Here is an 11,327-nt window from a genome sequence, read left to right as displayed (position 1 = left end):
CCTACAAACCCCAAATGATTGAGCATCATTGAAGAGATTGATCCTGAGTGGATCCGACGCTTGTTACCTTTGAAGACTGCGCTTCTTCCAGACGGTTAGGCGTCATGGTCTAGAGCATCCAAGAGGAATTGTGGATCGCCGAGTGACCAAGTTTGTGAAGGTTTGGAAGTCGCCTGAAGACTTACCACGAGTGATTGGACGAGGTCTGTGTGACCTCAGTTCAAGGAGAATACGGTGTGGACTGGGTGTCCTGAGCTGCGTGTTCAGGATTGGGTGTCCGGGACTATGTGTCCTCGAGTTTAAATACTCAGCCGCTCCAACCAGACGTACAACTGAGACATCAGTTGGAACTGGCCTACCAAATCATTGTCTTTTCCTCATAACTGTGTTGTGTGTTTGTTCATATCCGTGTTTGAAGACTTTGACTGAAGACTTTCTCAATTTCCTCAGTTTAATTTCTTCAGTCTGTTTGTCTTCATCCTGTGTTATCCTGTGATTACGTTTCCTGTACTCTGTGCATGTCTTCATTTCATCATGATGACTATGCTTGTATTCTGTTATGTTTACTTTTGAGTACTTATTCCACTACTAGTAGTTCTTCGCTAAGGAATTTCCTCACTGGCAAATTCCTCAGTGAAGAATTTCATAAAAGTCGCCTATTCACCCCCCTCTAGTCGATATAACGCACTTTCAGATGTAACTTCCATCCCACTTGTGGATTTTGTTGAATAACGACATGCTTTTACCCCCTCAAAATATGACGCTTATTTCATTAAGTTGTTTACATCGTATAAAGGTGAGCCTTGGTGTGACGACCCAGCTACCCTCGGTCTTTCAGTTTTGGGAAGGTTATGGGTCTGATATATTTTTGGTTCTTCCCCGAAAATAATTGGATTTAGGAAGGTTATGGAAGGTTCTTGTTCGGTTTCCTTTTTCTTACTTGTTGTTCTTCTCCCTACCATTCTTTTTCTGACTTTTTACTGTTTGTTTTTACAATTTTTGCGGTTCAATTATCCCTTTCCCTTATATTTGTTCAATTCTTATTCCCCAATTAAAAATGTTCATTTTTTTATTTTTAATGAATTTTAATATTTGTTATATTATTTAAAATTATCGTTGTGTAAATTTCAAGTTGTTTAATAAATGTTCATTTTTAGAATGAGTAAATATTTTTTGTGAAGAACCTAATGAGAAAGTTATCAAAAAAGTATAAAAAGAAGGAAACTGCAACTCATGCCTTGTTTCAGAAAATAGAGTTTCCAACTCTCTGGTTAGACCCCGTGGTGGGCGGAGACTCCTACAACTGGGAGGGCGACACCGGCGATTCCAGCCGGACCTCGTCGGATCCGGCGAGTATGGCGCGTGGGCAGGAGGCCGAGGTGTCCGGGAGCAGTGAGGGAGTTGACTCGTGCGATTGGGAGCACAACGGCGGCGAGGATTCTACCCGAATCAGATGAGGATGGCGAGCGGGCAAGAGGTGGGGACATCCGCGAGCGGCGCGGCCTTCGCTCGGCGAGGTCCGACTGGGTTGGAAGCGAGCTTCATCCCGAGGACCCGCGATGGCAGCGGCGCACGACCCTCCCATGGCAAGAGGCGAACAGATAAGAAAACTGAAGGAAGGAATGGCGACCTGATCGAGATCCGATACTCGTCGACAGCGGCGCGAAGGCGTGGACAGGCGGCGTCGATCCTCCCTCACCGCCATGTGGCGGAGCTCATGGCCTACTCTTGCTGCTACCTGATGATGAAGAAGACGGACTCTGCTCGCCATTGGCGATGGCAAGGCCGCCGTCCACTTCTACAATATCAGTTCTGTTGCAAAAAAAGTGCAACAAGATCTTTGTTGCAAAAAAAATTCCTTAGCAGAACCGCTGTTGCAAAAAAATAATATCCGCAACAAGACCTTTGTTGCAAAAAAACGCGACGGACACAACTGTGAGCTGCTGATTTTTTTCTGAAACATAGGTTCTGTTGCAAAAAAATGCAACAAATATCTTGTAGCAAAAAGAAATCTACAACATGACCTCTGTTAGAAAAGTTTCTGCAACACGAGTTTTGTTTTGAAAAATTCTGCAACATTACCTTTGTTGCAATGAGAAGGATGACGTTCGGTCACTTGATGGCATGAGATCTGATGGCTCGCGACCGTGCCGATCTTTTAAAAAGACCGGCCAGCAGACGCGTAGCACGCCCCAACTAAAAAGAAAAAGAAAGCATGAGGAACAGTATTTATTTTTGTCTATATACTTTTTTTATATATTTGTTTTCCTGTATTCGCCCGACCGCCGAATGGACTGGCCCAGTCGGAGTTTGCCCTTGATATGGGCCTCTTACTCGTGCCCGTGACGGACACAATCTTCTCCCCGTCTCGTCACGGCTCGCCCTTCCCCGGATGTGGCCACATATACCTAGCGTACTCCCGTGCGTCTCGACTACGTTCGCACGTTTCATGTCCACCGCGCCCGCCCGCAGAGCCATCTGATCCTCTCCGTGCTCCGGCGGTCCGGGGCTGGCTACGATGTCGAGCCTCCGCAACTCTCGTCGGAAGACCGGTAAGCGCATCGGATCCCCCATTCATCGTCGATTGATCATCATCTCTTGTGATTTCCTGATGAGTACGTTCGCCGATTGATTTTCACCCGTGTTTTCTGTGGAGACGTCGTCGGCGACTGCATTGACAAGCTCCACGAGAAGCGCCGCGCAGTGCGCGAGGAGGGCATGGAGGCGCTGGAGGGCTTCGTCCCCGTCGACGAGCTCGACTACCGCTACTTCACCATCTTCGATCGCTGCTGCGCCTCCCTCCGCAAGGGCGCCTGCAGGGAGGCCACGCTCGCCTACCGCGCCATCGGCCTCCTCGCGCTCACCGTAGGCGCCGCCACTGCCGATGGCGTCGATTGCTCCAAGGACATCCTGGAGAAAGCGCTCCCCGTCCTCGAGGAGACGCTGCATGCGCCGTCTGATGAAGCTATGTACCTAGGGTAGGGGCACGGACCTATCCAAAGAGCCCTACCCAAGGACATCCCTAGAAGAAGTCACCTTTCAATCGACTTGAAGGTATCCTACTCGAGGGTTCAAGACACTCGACCAAGAAGCTATCACTCGACCATGAAGCCAACCACTCGACTGCCAGGAGACCTAAAGTCACTCAGCAGGCAAACGATCGGCTATTAAGTAGTCTTTATGGTCATTATAGCACTTTATTAGGGGCGTTACCAGTAACTCCCAACCTTAAATATACCTTAAACCCTGCATCACTGACGGCAGGAGAGGGCCGGCGAACTCTATATAAGCCACCCCCTCCTCAGTATGAAGGGTTCACACCCCTATTATTCACACACGCATAATTCAATCGACCGCCTCTGGGCACCGAGACGTAGGGCTGTTACTTCCTCCGCGAAGGGCCTGAACTCGTACATCCTGGTGTATTTACAACTTCTCCATAGCTGAGATCTAGCCTCTCCATACACACCCCCCTACATCATTGTCAGAGTTAGAACCACGACAGTTGGCGCCCACCTTGGGGCCGGAATCTTAGCGCCTAGTTGGAAAAGTTGCAATCTTTTCCGATCCCTTTGATCATGGTTTCTCGCGGAGTTTTGGTGGAGGGCCGCGAGATTCGTCTCGGCGCGCTCACGTTCATCGCCGATGACTCCGCCTGGCTTCAGGAGGCACCACTCGACATCGACGCGCTCCCCGTCCGCGGTGTGACGCACTTCCGCGCATGCATTCGTGGCGTCCTCCTGCGGCAGCCGTCGACCCAGTATCAGTCGGCCCCCGTGTCGTCTCCCCGCCCTGTCTCCCACCGGCGCAAGCGCTCCGGCCGGTCGAGACTTTGGAGGTGGGTGAGTCATGCCGTGGCCCGCCAGTCGGCAGCCCCGCAAGTCGCGACAATCGAGCCCGATGAATCCCTCTACGGCCTGTTCGACCCGTCGACTGGCTCCGCGGGGACCGCATTCGAGTGCGACAGTAGCGACCCGGCGGCTGAGGTTCTGGCGGTCGATGGAACACACAGTCCTCCTGGTTTCCCTCGCACCGATGGAGGCGCGGGTGGAGGCGACCCGTCGCATCCTCACGATGAATATCTCCCCGAACCTCTCACGTTAGTGCAGCGAGAGGAGCTTCGCCGCCGGAACATGGATGCACTCCACACTCCTATCGTCGGAGAAACCCCCGAGGCCCTGGCCTTGGAGGACGCGCGCTTGGCTAACTTGGCCGAGCGCACTCGACTGGAGAATCTCCAGCGAATACTCGACGAGCAAGCGCGTCAGCGGGCTCCCGAGTCCAGTCGACATCAGCTCTTCCCGCCTACGCAGGTATGTCGAACCCTAGTTCAGAATTTGGCAGCCACGGCCCATATAGCGGAATCGATTCAGCCCTCCCAGTCGGAGGCTGGCAGGGGCTTGTTGCAAATCAGAGCGTTGCTCCGGGCGGCGGGAAACCAGAATTCCGCCGTTTCTCAGTCGCGGAATAGGATCCATAGTCGATCCGTTGCAACAGATATAGTCCAGTCGGCTCACAGCCCGAGATTGCCCCCGAGGCGTGAGGGACGTGGTGACCGACATGATCAGTACAGGAGGAATGAGCAGTATGATCACCGATTCGATCGTGATGATCGACGTCGAGTGCCAACCCCTCCCCCGAGGAGTGGGTCGTATGCGCCTCGACGGTAAGATGACAGACGCCCTCATAGTGTTGGGCAGAGGATTCCAGTCGACCCGAGGGACCCAGGCTTTGATGCGAGATCCATCCTCGTTCAAGGTTTGGTTGACAGGAACAGAGCTCATCGAGAATGCCACAACAGAGATGCGCCTGCCAGCAGCAGTGTACATGCTTCAGGGCCAGAGTGTTTCAGTCGAGCCATCAGGGCCGCAGTGATTCCTCCCAACTTCCGGTTGGCGACCGGAGTCAGCAAGTTCACCGGCGAGTCTAAGCCTGACACTTGGCTCGAAGACTACCGAGTGGCTGTCCAGATTGGTGGCGGCAATGATGAGGTGGCTATGAAGCATTTGCCTCTCCTGTTAGAGGGCTCAGCTAGAGCGTGGCTGAATCAGTTAGCACCCAGTAGCATCTACACTTGGGAGGATCTCTCTCGAGTGTTTGTCACAACCTTTGAAGGAACATGCAAGCGACCGGCAGGCCTTACAGAATTGCGGTCCTACGTGCAGAAACCGAGTGAAACTCTGAGGGATTACATCCAGAGGTGGATCACTTTGCATCACATGGTTGAGAATGTACCAGATCACCAAGCAGTTTGTGCCTTTAAAGAAGGCGTCAAGAATAGAGAGTTGAACCTGAAGTTCGGTCGGACCGGAGAAATGTCTCTGAATCGGATGATGGAAATTGCCACCAAATACGCTAACAAAGAAGATGAAGATCGACTCCGGAGTGGCAAGCAGAAAGCAGTCGCCCAGGAAACCGGAGGCAATTCCAGTCGGAAGCAGAAGCGGAAGGCCGAGCCAGCCGCTCCTGGGGAGGCCCTGGCCGTGACCCAGGGAAAATTCAAGGGAAAACCCAAGGGGCCCTGGAACCCCAAGAAAGTCAAGGATCAAGATGGAAATGATGTTTTGGATCTGCCATGTCACAGCCACACCAAGAAAGATGAAGAGGGTAATTTTATTTACCCAAAGCATACCACTCGAGAGTGCCGGCTCCTAATCCAGCAGTTTCAAGGCAAACAGTCCAAGGACAAGGAAAAAGAGTCGGACAGAGTTGAGGACAAGGAAGACAGTGACAATGGGTACCCCCAAGTCAATTCCACCCTGATGATTTTTGCTGATGTCGAAAGCAAAAGTCGACTGAAAGTCGTTAACCGTGAAGTGAATATGGTTGCCCCGGCAACACTCAGCTACCTGAAGTGGTCTCAGACTGCCATCATGTTCGACCAGTCCGATCACCCTGCGCACATTGCCACCCCTGGGAGGCAAGCTCTGGTGGTCGATCCAATTGTCGAAGGCACTCGACTGACCAAAGTCCTGATGGATGGTGGCAGCGGCCTGAACATACTATATGCAGAAACGTTGAAAGGGATGGGCATTCCGATGTCCAGGCTCAGTGCCAGCAACATGAGTTTCCATGGAGCCATTCCTGGAAAGAAAGCTGAGTCACTCGGCCAGATTGCTCTCGATGTGGTTTTCGGTGATTCAAAGAATTACCGCAAGGAAAAGTTGACATTTGAGGTTGTGGACTTCCAAAGTGCTTATCATGCTATTCTAGGCCGGCCAGCTTATGCACGCTTCATGGCTCGACCGTGCTATGTGTATCTCAAGTTGAAGATGCCCGGCCCCAAAGGCGTGATCACCGTTACAGGCAATCGGAAGAAAGCAGAGGAGTGTTTTCAGAAAGGATCAAAGATCGCTGATGCTCAGATGTCAGTAGTCGAACTGCAAGAGTACCAGAAGACTGCTGATCCGAGTGAATTGCTGCGAGCGAAGAAGCCAGCTTCAGAATCAGCTTTTCAGTCGTCCGGTGAAACTAAGCCAGTTCACATTCACCCGACCGACCCCAATGCCGCCCCGACTCACATCTCAACGACGCTCGACTCCAAATAGGAAGAAGCGCTCATCCAGTTCCTCCGCGAGAACTGGGACATCTTCGCATGGAAGCCTTCTGACATGCCTGGAGTTCCCAAGGGGCTGGCTGAGCACCGTCTATGAGTCGACCCGAAGTTCAAGCCTGTGAAAGAACATCTTCGACGATTCGCCGTCCAGAAGAGGAAATCTATTGGCGAGGAGGTGGCTCGGCTCTTAGTAGCGGAGTTCATCCGAGAGATTTACCACTCCGAGTGGCTCCCCAATGTCGTCATGGTCCCCAAGAAGGACAAGTCGCTTCGCATGTGCATTGACTTTAAACATATCAATCGGGCCTGCCCGAAAGATCATTTCCCTCTCCCCCGCATCGACCAGGTAGTCGACTCGACCGCGGGGTGTGAGCTTTTTCTTTTCTAGATGCTTATTCAGGGTACCATCAGATCTGTCTGTATGGACCCGACGAGATCAAAACGGCTTTCATCACCCCATTCGGGTGCTTCTGTTATGTCACCATGCCCTTCGGCCTCAAGAATGCTGGAGCCACGTTCATGAGGATGATTCAGAAGTGTTTTCTCACTCAGATCAGTCGGAACATAGAAGCATACATGGATGATATTGTGGTTAAGTCACGGAAAGGTTCCGACCTACTGACTGACCTTGCCGAAACCTTTGCTAACCTCAGGGGATATGATATCAAGCTCAATCCATCAAAGTGCACATTCGGAGTTCCAGGTGGAAAGTTACTCGGTTTTCTCGGTTCCGAACGAGGAATCGACGCCAATCCCGAGAAAGTTGGCACCATACTCCGGATGAAGCGCCTTGTGCGTGTACACGATGTCCAGAAGCTTACAGGTTGCTTGGCCGCTCTAAGTCGATTCATTTCTCGTCTCGGTGAAAAGGCGTTGCCTCTTTACCGACTGATGAAGAAGTCTGACAAGTTCGAGTGGACTCCAGAAGCTGACGCAACGTTTGCAGAGCTCAAAGCTCTGCTCTCCACCCAGCCGGTGCTTGCTGCCCCAATCAGTAAAGAGCCTCTGCTGCTGTACATTGCGGCCACGGGACAAGTTGTCAGTACAGTACTTACGGTCAAGCGGGAAGAAGAAGGAAAGGCCTTCAGAGTTCAGCGCCCAGTATATTATGTGTCTGAAGTTTTGACCCCTTCGAAGCAAAGATATCCCCATTACCAGAAGCTCGTATATGGGATCTACATGACCATGAAGAAGGTTGCACACTACTTCTCTGACCATTCCATTACAGTCGTCAGCGACGCTCCACTGTCAGAGATCTTGCACAACAGAGATGCAACTGGTCGAGTGGCAAAGTGGGCGATTGAACTCCTTCCCCTAGATATCAAGTTTGAAGCAAAGAAGGCTATCAAGTCCCAAGCAATTGCAGATTTCGTCGCCGAATGGATTGAACAGCAGCTTCCGACTCAAGTTCACTCGGAGCACTGGACCATGTTCTTCGATGGATCTAAGATGCTGAATGGTTCCGGTGCTGGGGTAGTCTTGGTCTCCCCCCGAGGAGATAAGCTCAGATATGTTCTCCAGATTCACTTCGATTCCTCCAATAATGAAGCAGAATATGAAGCACTCTTGTATGGGTTGCGCATGGCCGTTTCACTCGGCGTCCGGCGCCTCATGGTCTATGGCGACTCAAATTTGGTGGTTAATCAGGTGATGAAGGAGTGGGACGTCAGAAGCCCAGCTATGACTGGCTACTGCAACGCAGTAAGAAAGCTAGAAAAGAAATTCGAGGGGCTAGAGCTTCATCACATCCCCCGACTGAAAAATCAAGCAGCTGATGATCTGGCAAAGATAGGCTCCAAGAGAGAAGCCATTCCCATCAATGTGTTTTTGGAGCACATCCGCTCGCCGTCAGTCTAGGAGGATCCTTTTACAGAAGAAGCCCCGCAACCGAAAAGTGCCACAGATCCGACTAAAGTCGAAATTCCTGCTGTGGTCGACCTAGTCATGGAGGTCTTGGCAATCACTCCCGACTGGACGGTACCATACATCGCGTATATCTTGAGGAAAGAACTCCCGGAGGACGAGGAAGAGGCTCGACAGATCGTCCGCCGATCCAAGGCCTTCACAGTCATAAAGGGACAGTTGTATAGGGAAAGCGCGACTAGAATCGGTCAGAAGTGCATAACACCAGAAGAGGGTCAGATAATCCTTGATGATATCCACTCGGGGACCTGTGGGCACCATGCGTCCTCTCGGACCATTGTGGCTAAAGCATACCGAGCGGGATTTTACTAGCCAAGAGCGAATGAGATGGCAAAAGAGATAGTCGACGAGTGTGGAGGCTGCCAGTTCTACTCCAACATGTCACACAAGCCTGCATCAGCCCTGAAGACCATTCCACTCGGCTGGCCCTTTGCTGTCTGGGGACTGGACATGGTTGGTCCACTGAGAACAGGCAGGAGCGGATTCACGCATGTGCTTGTGGCAGTCGACAAGTTCACCAAATGGATTGAAGCCAAGCCTATCAAAAATCTTGATGCCAACACTGCTATCGGTTACATCAGAGAGTTGATATTGAGGTATGGGGTCCCGCATAGCATCATCACTGACAATGGGTCAAACTTCGATTCAGACAAGTTCAGAGCTTTTTGCGCCTCTCAAGGCACACGAGTCGACTACGCGTCGGTCGCGCATCCTCGGTCGAATGGACAAGCTGAAAGAGCAAATGGTCTGATTCTCAAAGGACTGAAGCCTCGATTGATGCGTGATCTCAAGCACGCAGCAGGCGCTTGGGTCGACGAACTTCCGTCAGTTTTGTGGGGGCCGAGGACCACCCCGAACCGGTCGACCGGAAGAATGCCATTGTAGTGACCCGAGCCGAATGGATCAAGTCTACTGTGCTCCGGTGTCATCCCTGGATTAGTAATGCTGACACCACACAGTACATCGAAGGATTTATAGCAGAGTGGCAATCACACACTTATTACATCGTTGTCTCAAAGAGAACTTATTACAATAAATATGGCTTAAGGCCATATAATAAGATAACAGCGGAAGACTCGGAAGATAAAATGGGTCCATCAACTCCAACAGCATCACTGAGTATAGAACCACGACCTAAAAGCACCTTACTCGTCGTCTGAAAAGTCTGCAACATGAGAAGTTGCAGCCCGAAAACGGGTCAGCACATGGAATATGCTGGCAATGTAACACATAGAGAGTAATGGAATGAAACAGCTATACTATATGCATATATGGCTGGTGGAAAGCTCTATGGTTACAGTTTTGCGTAAAGCCAGTTTTTCCCTACTGCAAAGGAATAAATTTATTTAACTATCATGGTAGTTGTTAAACATCGAGAATGGTTGACAGCATTCCGATCCCAATTAAGTAATTAAAACCCAACAACATTAGTTAGAAGTAACGTGATGAGATTCACATGATATTCAAGTACTAGATACTCAAGTTGTCCATAACCGGGGACACGGCTAATCATGATTAGTTTGTTACACTCTGCAGAGGTTTGCGCACTTTTCCCCACAAGACTCGATCGCCTCCGTTTGGTTTCTCGCACTACATGGTGTTTGAGAAGACGGATGACCGAGACACAGTCTTTTAGAAGCGCTAGCACCTTACGATTGGGTAGACCGTACCACCTACATCCCCTACATATGCTAGTCTACCACTATAAGAGTTCGCACGACTTAGTCAACTATGCCAGAGCCCATAATGGCTTGTGGCTGCACACGAAAGTTACTAGCATGAATGATCTTATGATCCCTTTGAGCCTGGGTGGCGGTCCGAAATAAAAACAGGCAAGTCCTGATAGACATCAGGTGCCTCAATCCACCCAGACGTGTGTTTAAGTTGCCACCTTAGATAAACCATTAAAATTAACAAACTCACATCTGTCATGGATATTACTCACCCAATCCACGTCTACTAGCATAGCATGGCATAATAAGCAAACGTAGAAGTAACTCCCAAAGGTTTCACAATAAACAGGTAATAGGTACTACCTCATCTACTTCCCATCCCACAATTTAATTAGATCCTAACCATGCAATGTGTGAGGATTGATCTAATGCAATAAAACTGGGTTGTAGAAAAGGTATGATCAAAGTGTTACTTGCCTTGCTGATGATCCGCGAGACTTAGGGATTCGAAGTAACAAGCGGCGCAATCCGGGTGATCTATCGCAGATAAACAACAAGCACACAATAAGTACTCAACTAATGCACAGGTAAAACTCGAACAAGAGGACGAACCAGAAAGTTCAACTTAAGAACTCCGGTTGCAAAGAAAGAAAGAACCGAACAAAGAAACGGAAAACAAACGGCGGAAGAAAATAACTCGGTTCTAGCAAGTTGAAACTAGGTCAAATTTTACTGTAGCAAAGGCTTGTTCAAGTTGATTAGACGGAACGGCAGTTTCGATACGAAACTCCAGGCGCTTGAATCACGTGATTCCGATAAACGAGCGGGAAGAAAGACTAGAACGAAGATCGGATCTAAGATCGCGATCGCGGAATAAATCCGACGAAAAGAAAGGGATGAACGGTTAAACGAACGGGCATCGTTAACCGGGAAAAATTGGTGATCACGTTCGTTGAGACGAACGGTCCGAAAGAAGAACGAAAACCGATCTAGGGTTTTCGGAAAAGAAAGCAAAACAAAGAACCGGAAAAAGAAAACGGAAAAGAAACGGAATGGTTCTTTTAAGAAAAACCGAACCGGGAAAAAAAGAGGCGCGGCGCGGGGCTACCTCCGGCGGAGGCGGCTAGGCGGCGGCGGGGCTGCGGCTTGGGCGCGGGTGGCGGCGCGGCTAGAGG

The 11,327-nt window shown here is 50.3% G+C and overlaps 1 pseudogene; it reads left to right on the top strand.

Annotated features, from left to right (window-relative positions):
* Positions 1 to 2,518: 2,518 nt before the first annotated feature.
* Positions 2,519 to 11,327, top strand: part of LOC123130572 (interferon-related developmental regulator 2-like) — a 17,604-nt pseudogene continuing 8,795 nt past the window's right edge.

Source organism: Triticum aestivum, chromosome 6A (genome assembly GCF_018294505.1).
Source record: "Triticum aestivum cultivar Chinese Spring chromosome 6A, IWGSC CS RefSeq v2.1, whole genome shotgun sequence".
Lineage (NCBI taxonomy): Eukaryota > Viridiplantae > Streptophyta > Magnoliopsida > Poales > Poaceae > Triticum > Triticum aestivum.
The sequence above is the reverse complement of the archived record's forward strand: the minus strand, read 5'-3'. Positions and strand labels throughout refer to the sequence as shown.